The following is an 8,938-nucleotide window of genomic DNA, read 5'->3' as shown; positions in this document are numbered from 1 at the left end:
GCTGAAGGATACCATAAATCAAACATGATTTGTTGAAGGACATTGTAAATCACAATAGCGATTTACTGAAGGATATTGCAAATCGCAATAGTGATTTGTTGAAGGATACCACAAATCAAATAACAATTTGCTGAAGATACCACAAATCGAATGGCGATTTGCTAGAGGATATCATAAATCATAATAATAATTTGCCGAAGGACACCACAAATTGCAATAGTGATTTGTTGAAGGATATCGCAAATCGAATGGCAATTTGCTAAAGAATACCGCAAATCGAATGACAATTTACTAAAGGATATCACAAATCGAATGATGATTTGCTAAAGGAGTGCAACGATTATTATATGGGGGTCAGAATCAAAATACATATATGTAAACACCCTAAATTTTTCACCTTTGCTCACCAACCCTTCCCTCTTGCCACTAGGACCCACTCTCTAAATCCTTCAAGGAACTAGTTGGTCGATATCTGAGCCAGGGTCATTCAAAGCCCGAATTTTGCCCCAAAATCAAATATTCCAAAAGATAATCTCCATTATGGCTCGATTTCAATCATTAATTGTTACCTCCGAACAAAAATGTTCAGCTCTTTGTTTCTGCCAGGGGTCTGGGACTTCACATCCCTCATCCAGGGTTTGCCTTTTGCATCTTATTTCATATCATCTCACATCATTATATGTCATTGCATGTCATTTCATTGCATTGCATATCATTGCATCTCATTTTCGAGGTCCAACACTCTTGTTTTTCAAAATATTCAATCCAGATTCGATTTTAAAACTTTTCTTTCAAAATCAATTCCAAATACCTAGGTTTTAAATCGACATTTTGCCATTTGTTAACCCCCAGGATCTTATATTCTTTTATTTCAAAATATTTTATTTATAAAATGATCTGGATTTATTTTAAAATCAATTCTTAACTGATCTCAGTTTTTAGATGAGTCTCGTTTAGGTGGTGTCGCTTCTGGACTCCTTCATTCCTTAAATTCCTCAAATTTTCAGAGTCCTAGTCGGATCAGGACTCTATCTTTTTACTTTTTAAACCTTTTTCAAAATTTTATTTTGGCTTTAAATCAAAGGTAGTCTTATCCTTTATCCATTTATGTCATTTTGGCCAAAATCTTAGAGTTTCAGTTGGATTAGAACTCTTTTCAGAGTTCCAGTTGGATCAGGACTCTAATTCTCATTTCAATATTCACCTTGTTTTCACTTGTTTTTACAAAAAAGCTCTTAAAATCTTCTTGTCTGTTTTCAAAAAAATCAAAAATTTTAGAGTTCTAGTCGATTTAGGACTCCGTCTTAGAGTCCTGATCGGATCAGAACTTTGTTCTGACTTCTGTTTTAACTCCTATTTTCACTTGTTTTTAAAATATTTTTGCCTATTTTTCAAAAAAAATCCAATTTTGTAGAGTTCTAGACAACTTAGGGCTCTATTTCAAGAGTCCCAGTTTGATCAGAACTCTGACCCTAACTTCGTTTTTCAGCTCATTTTATCAAATTTTGAAAAAACCTTTTAAAACTCTTTTATTCATCTTTCAAAAATGTCAAAATTCTAGAGTTTTAGTCAAATTAGGACTCTGTCCCTAGAGTTCCGGTCGGGTCAGAACTCTATTCTGATTTCACTGCTTGTCTCTATTTTCACTTGTTTTCGAAAATCCTTTCATCTATTTTTTAAAAGAACCGAAAATCTAGAGTTTCAGTTCGATCAGGACTCTGTCCCAGAGTCCTAATCTGGATAGGACTTTATTCTGATTTTTGCTTCCATTTTCATTCTCTTCACTTGTTTTTCAAAAATTAGTCTATTTTGAAGAGTTCCAGTTGATTCAGGACTCTATTTCAGAGTTTCGGTTGAGTTAGGACTCTAACCCTCACTACATTTTCTGACTTATTTTCACCAGTGTGATAAAATCTTTCAAAAACCTCTTCATTTGGCTTTCAAAAAACCTAAATGTCAGAGTCTTAGTTGGTTTAGGACTCTAGTCTAGAGTTTCAGTTCGTTTAGAATTCTATTTTCAAAACCTCTAATTGTCATTTGGTGATTGCAACTCTGTTTCAAAACCTTTTTCTGTCTTTATTTCAACTTTTTCAAAACCCTGATGTGGGGCCCACTCAGTTGGCACCACATCCGGAGGAGTCTTGATCCATTCAAAACTCTGATGGACTCAAAACTTTCAATTTCAAAACTAATTTTATTCTAAATCTCTTTTTAAAAACCTATATTTTCAAGTTTTAAAAATCATTTTTTGAAAAATCAAGTGGGGCCCACTCTGGGCGGTGCCACACTTGAAAGAGTTAGGGTTAGCTTAGGGTTAGTTAGTGTCCTACTTAGGTTAGGAGTTAGAAGAGTCAAAATCGATTTTAAAAATCCATCTTTATTTTAGTGTTTTAGCCTTGCTTTATTTAAAGTTTTAAAAACCAAATGTGGGCCCGCCAAGATGGCACCACATTTGATACCTTTTTTAGTTGAATTAGGTCAATTAGGCTAATTAACTAGAGTTAGTTTAGGTTAGTAGTCTTCACCGAAATCGCCCCCCATGTGGCTTATCTAAGTCAATTAAGAAAAGAGTTTTGAAATATCTAAACTCTTTAATTAAAAGTTTAAAATTTCTATAAATAGGGGCAACCAAGGGGGTCAACCCCTATGCTTTCTTCTCTCCTTTATTTCTCAAAATTTTTGTGGCTCCCTCTCTCCTCCAAGTTCTTCCTCTCCCTCCATTGCTGCAACAAAGGTGAGTCTTCTCTTCTTCTTCTTCTTTTTGTTTTATTTTATTTTTTTTATTGATTTTCACCATTGCCGCACCTATGTGTGAACTTTTCTTTATTTTTTTGTTCAAGATCCATGCTCCACAACCAAAGATAATGATCTACTAATCATCCATGGTTTTTTTACAAGTTTTTGATCTGTTGGAATCATTGATAGTTCATTTATTTTATTAAGCACCCGAAAAAGATCAAGATTCAACCGTTTGATGGGTCAAATCTCTCTTTTAATGGCTAAATCAAATTTCCACAGTGCTTTCCCTAATTTTTTTTGTTTATTATATCATGTTAATGCTTATTTTACATGTTCAAGCATCAAAATATGATTCATTGCATATTTTATAATTTTTTATGGTTTTTGCATGTTTAAATTAGGTTTATTCATGTGTTTTTTAGATAATACGTGTTTTTTATTTCGAGCACGCGGGAACAATGTTATTTCATGTTCAATTTTCTGTCAAAAAAGCATGATTTTCTTAGGGGTGATCCAGGCATTTGTCAGTGATTTTTTTAAAAAAATCAGATTATTTTGGGTTCTGTAACCCTGTCAAAAAATAGAAAACCGAACCCTACTTTTTAAATCATGAAAATGCTATAGGGAATCAAAATCAACTTGTGTCAATCATATCTCTCTCATTGAAAATTCGATCGATGATCCGTAAGTTGCAGTGGCTTAGCTATTTTATCTAGTATTTTCTGTAAATTTTTTAGATTTTTATGCATCAATTTGATATTTTTCCTCTGATAGAAAGTAGAATCGGTTTTACAGAGCCGTTATGCATAGTCTAAACCCTAGATCGACTTGTGTCAATCGTATCTCCATCACCAAAGATCCAATCGATGATTAGTAAAAAGAAAAATATTTCTCTGTATATCTAATGTCATTTACTAAAATTTTATAATTTTTGAACACTGCTTTTTATATTTCTCTGCACCAAAAATCGAATGTATTTATTTCAACTCGTTATTTATTTGCTAGAATCAAGCGTATATTCCCGGAACGATATCTCCCTAACCAAAGATGATTTTTTCAATCTGTAAAAAGGAAAATCTCTGTTTATCTGTCTAGTATCTCTCTATAAATGTTTATAAATTTCTATGGTGGTTTAATACCCAATTCTAGTTTGACACTGTGACAAGTTTATGCTCGTGGGCAAAATCGCATATTTTAGGGTTTTATTCAATTTTTATATTAAAATAATATAAAAAACATATTTTTTTGAATTCAGTTTGATTTTAGGGTTATCAAAACTATCAATATCTATTTTTACATATTTTTGAATTCATTTGTTATATTATTTGATTAAATCATGAAAATTGGGTGCTCGCGAAGTCCCGATTCGAGTAAAACACTAGTGAAAATCACTATTTTTTTGATATTTTAGTTTTTTTATAAAAAAAATCATGTTTTATTGGTTGATCATGTTTATATTCATGCTATGAGACTTCATACCCGATTTGGCTTTGATTTGAATCCATTTGAGCCCTAAATCCAAAGTTTTACAAAAATCTTTTCTGAAAACCCTGATTTCAAGGCAATAGTCTTGTTTTTAGGGGCATTTTTATCATTTTTCCTAAAATTCCAAATTTCAAAGTTGTTTATTTTTATTTTTTATCATCTTTTATTATGTTTATCTTAAGGGAACATGGAAAATGGCTTATATCTGGATAAATCCAATAATTTCCAGATATTATTGGATAGATATAGAAAAGTCAATATATTTTCATTAACAAGTTTTCTAGTTTTGCAGGGACACTTAAGGCTGTATTTTTCTTTATTTTATTTTATTTTATTTCAATTCAATTAGTGATGTAAATTAGATGTAAATTTGGAATAAGAATTTACTTTTTCTGCTTAGAATAGGACTGCATTGCATATAGTTTTATTTTTCAATAATGTTAATGTGTGATGGATGATGATTCGTGAATATTCAAATTCACCATGGTCTACATGAATGGCACATGCACTAGCTTCTAAGAAGTTAATAAACTCGATTGAATTCATATTTATGGTCATAGTCAGAATACGAACAATATCCAGATTTATCATCTTCTTTTAAACCATAATCGACCTACACTCTTAGGCATCTTCAGAAATCATTGCATATTTCAAAGTTTTTTCAAGTATTTTCTGCTTTTAGAATCAAATGAGATATTATTCAATACATATTAGTGGTCATAGTCAGGGATATGTAGAGAATGTATTTCATCTAAGTTCTATATGACACAAATTCTTTTTATCAATGATTTCTCACAAATTCTTCAGAATATATTTTCTCAAACTGCATTCATGCATCATCTAGGTTAGAGTGCATCATATAAGTACTTTCACAGGACCACACACCCATCCCTTTTGATATATTTTCCAATTCTATCTCAAAGAAATCAACTTTTCTCAAAGTTATTTGAATTTCTTCAAAATCGATTTTCTCAAAACCTCAGGATTTCTTCATAAATTGATTTTCTTTTCATCAAAAATATTTTCCAAATGCAATTCATGATTTTTAAGGTGTTCCTTTTTCCAAGAATTCTTCAACATTTAAAGCATATATCATGTTTTCAATCTGCATTTTTTAGAATTTCATACCACATGCATGATTCTTTGTGCATTTAAGAAATAAAACATTGATTTAGACAAGTTGAGCAAAGAAAAGCACATGATTGATCCTTGGTTTAATTACCCCTGGTTATGGTGCCAGGAACGGTTGAACCTCGTACCCATAGGCAAGTCTTATTCTTCAGAATTATCCTACATTTTAAAATGGAGGCAAGTTATTTTCAAAATCTTTTTCAAAAGGTCAGTTTGACTTGCAAAAGTAAAATTTTGCAATGATAACAATATAGAATTGTCCATATAGAATCATAATACAGGGTTTCAGTGTTTAATCAAAATAAAATAAAAATTGACCATAGACATTTCTAAAAATTGGTAGAGATGAACTCGACATATAAATGAAGAGAACCCTTTTTATAGAATTGGAAAATAATCTCCCATTAGGAAGATATAATTGCAACAATCCGATCTTGGATCTAAGCAATGCTTGAGGTTATAAACATACAAGATTTTAGCTTTAAATGCAAATGAAATAAAAATCGACCATAGAAATTGCTAAAAATTTTCATGAACAAACTAGATTTAATCTTGGAGACACCACTTTTTATGGATCGGAGAGATCATCTTCGGTTAGGGAGATGTTGTTCCGGCAAGTCAGTCCTAATTCTGCTAAAATTCTGATGGTGCAGAATAACTGGTTCTGAATCCTGATTTTTAAAGTGGGTCATATAACCTCAGAATGATTTGGTTTTGGTGAAATTCTGAAAACACATGCATGAAGTTGAAGTAAAAAATTCAGATCAAAATGATCTCTAATTACATGCAAATTGATAGATTTAAAATACACCAAAATTGAAAATGCAATCTAAAGGCAATTGAACATAATAAAAGCAAATTACACATGTGTGGATGCTCAAACGTGAGATCTAATATTTTTTTATCATGAATGAATGCATGGATGATGAAAATTTAAAATAAAATGCATTTATAAACATAACCAAAGTGTTAGAGCATAAATTAAAATTAATTTAGCCAATTGAATATGAGATTTGATCTATAGAAGATCAAATCTCATAATTCTAATGGCTAAAATGAAATTGCATGAATCAAATAGCAAATTGAATGGATCAAAAAGCATAAAATCAAAATTAATACAGAAATGAAGTAAATCTACATTGCTACTTATAAAATTAGAAAAAAATTGAAAGAAGAAGAAGAGATGAGGGGAGCAACACTTAGAAAATTAAAAAAATTGAAAAAACTAGTTGAAAGAAGGGAAGAGATCTCACCTTAAGGCTAAGGAAGGAGCTCCTTCTTCTTTACTCTAGCCACCAAGAAAAACTAATATTATCAAATATGAGAAGAGAGGAGAATTCAATATGATCGACCCCTCCCTTTTGGCTTCTATTTAGAGCCTAAGGTGGGGGTAGTTTAGGCATTGAAAGTTTGAAAATTAATTAGCGTAGGACTGATGTAGCAAGGTCTCTAGAAGGCTCTTGCCACATGGCATTCAAAGGGGACATAAGGGGGGTCGACCCCTTTATAAGAGGATTTTTTCTTTTTTTCTTTTTAAAATCTAAAATGAAAAGATTTAAAAGTAAAAAGGGAAATAAAATGGTAAAAAATAAATGGGATTTGAAAATTGAAAATAATGGATCTCAATTAGATTTAAGATCCATTTTGATTTTCGAAATCCAAATTGAATTAAAACTGGATCCATATTGAATTTTAAAAGATTTTTCAAAAACATTGAATTTGAATTTGAAATTCAAGGATTTTTTTTTGAAATTGGGATAAAATTTCGGTTTTGAATTTGGATCTGGATCCAGTTTGATATTTAAAATCTGAATCAAAGTTTTAGAGTGAATACAATTTTGAAATATTGATTTTTGAAAGTAGAAAAACACTGGATTTGCTTTAAAATAAGAGAATTGTTTTTTAAATTAGATTTTTCAAATAGATCTAGATTCGAAGTTTTGAATAAAAGATATTGGTTCTGGATCTTGAAAGAGGATAAAAATGAAGGAAATGGATCCACATGAAGATTGGACCCTATAAAATGAATTCGTAAAATGAGTTTTGAAAAAACTGGGCTCAAGCTATAAATTGGATTTGGACCTTGAATTTGGATCCAAAATTGGATCGAGCCTGAAAAATGAAATTAAGTTGAATCAAAAGAATGAATTTGGATCTCTGATATCAGATGATGAAGTTGGTCTGAGATCAAATTCAAAAATTATCAGAATTGACCCGATTGCCTTTCTGAATGGCTTAGAAGGTGGGCCCCAATGATAGAAAATGAATTTTTCAAAAATTTAAAAAATTTGGGGTGTTTACATAGGGCTGGACTCTACCACAGCCCTCCATCTTTCCTCTTGTGTGCTTAGCCACACATTTCACATGGCCCTTTAAAACCCCTATAAATACCTCTAAAAAAGGTGAGAAGAACCAATCCTTGGCTCTCTCTCCCACATCCATCAAATTCTTTTAAAGGTCTTTGGAGCTCTTCACCTCTTTTCTACATAAGTATAGTGTGGGGTACCTTAGAAGGACTCCATCCTACACGATTTTACGGCAGAGCATTCACTTGAGTTAAGCAAGATCTATTTTCAAATGTAAGTTAATCTTACACTTGTATGGTATTTTGAACATGTCTTGCTTCTCCTCCTTCCATCCATACATGCATGCATTCATGTAATGCATGTGGATGTGAACAAGGATCTTCATAGGAAAAACCCATGAATACATATGCTAATGTTCTTTTTTTTTATGATATTGTTGTTGTAGTATTATTCTCAATTCAAAACCATGGTAAAAAATGGTATCCACCAATTTTATTATTGTCTCATCATTTTTTAAGTACATCAATGGTTAGAAACAACTCCGCCTGTGTATAACTATTTAGTTATACACTGCCAATCCCAAGCCTGGATAAAGGAGGAGGGTTGTTGTAGGCCTGTGACAGCTAGCATAAAAACTTAGTCATACCCTATGAATATGAACCAATATGAGAATTTCGTTAGGGCGTTCCCTACTGAAAGACACGCTGTACTCTATAGGCCCGGAGGCAGTGATAAATGGGCAAGGGTTGCTAGGTCGTCACCCGAAATCGACACGTCACACCGACGCTCGGGTGTGGTGTCAAATAGGCAAGGGTTCCCTCACTTTGTTGGATGGGTGGGGGTAAAGAAGTTAGTCCAAGACCATAAAATTAGGTTAGCCACTTGGAACATAGGGTCTTTAACTGGTAAGTTGGAAGAGTTAGTAGATGTTATGTGTAGGAGAAAGATTGATATTTTATGTCTACAAGAGACCAAATGGGTAGGTGAGAAAGCAAAAGTGATAGAACCTTGGGGATATAAGATTTGGTATACAGGAATAAATAGGAATAGGAATGGAGTAGGGATTGTTATGAGTCGTGAGTTTATAGATAATGTAGTTGAGGTCCGTAGGAAGGGTGATAGGATTTTACTTATTAAATTAGTATTAGGTACGGATATTATTAATATTATTAGTGTTTATGCACCTTAAGTAGGTTTAGATGATTCCATTAAGCGTCAATTTTGGGAAGATTTAGATGGAGTAGTACAAAAGATATCTCATGGAGAAAGGCTTTTCA

Source organism: Nuphar pumila, chromosome 17 (assembly GCF_984573655.1).
Source record: "Nuphar pumila chromosome 17, dmNupPumi1.hap1.1, whole genome shotgun sequence".
NCBI lineage: Eukaryota > Viridiplantae > Streptophyta > Magnoliopsida > Nymphaeales > Nymphaeaceae > Nuphar > Nuphar pumila.
The sequence above is the reverse complement of the archived record's forward strand: the minus strand, read 5'-3'. Positions refer to the sequence as shown.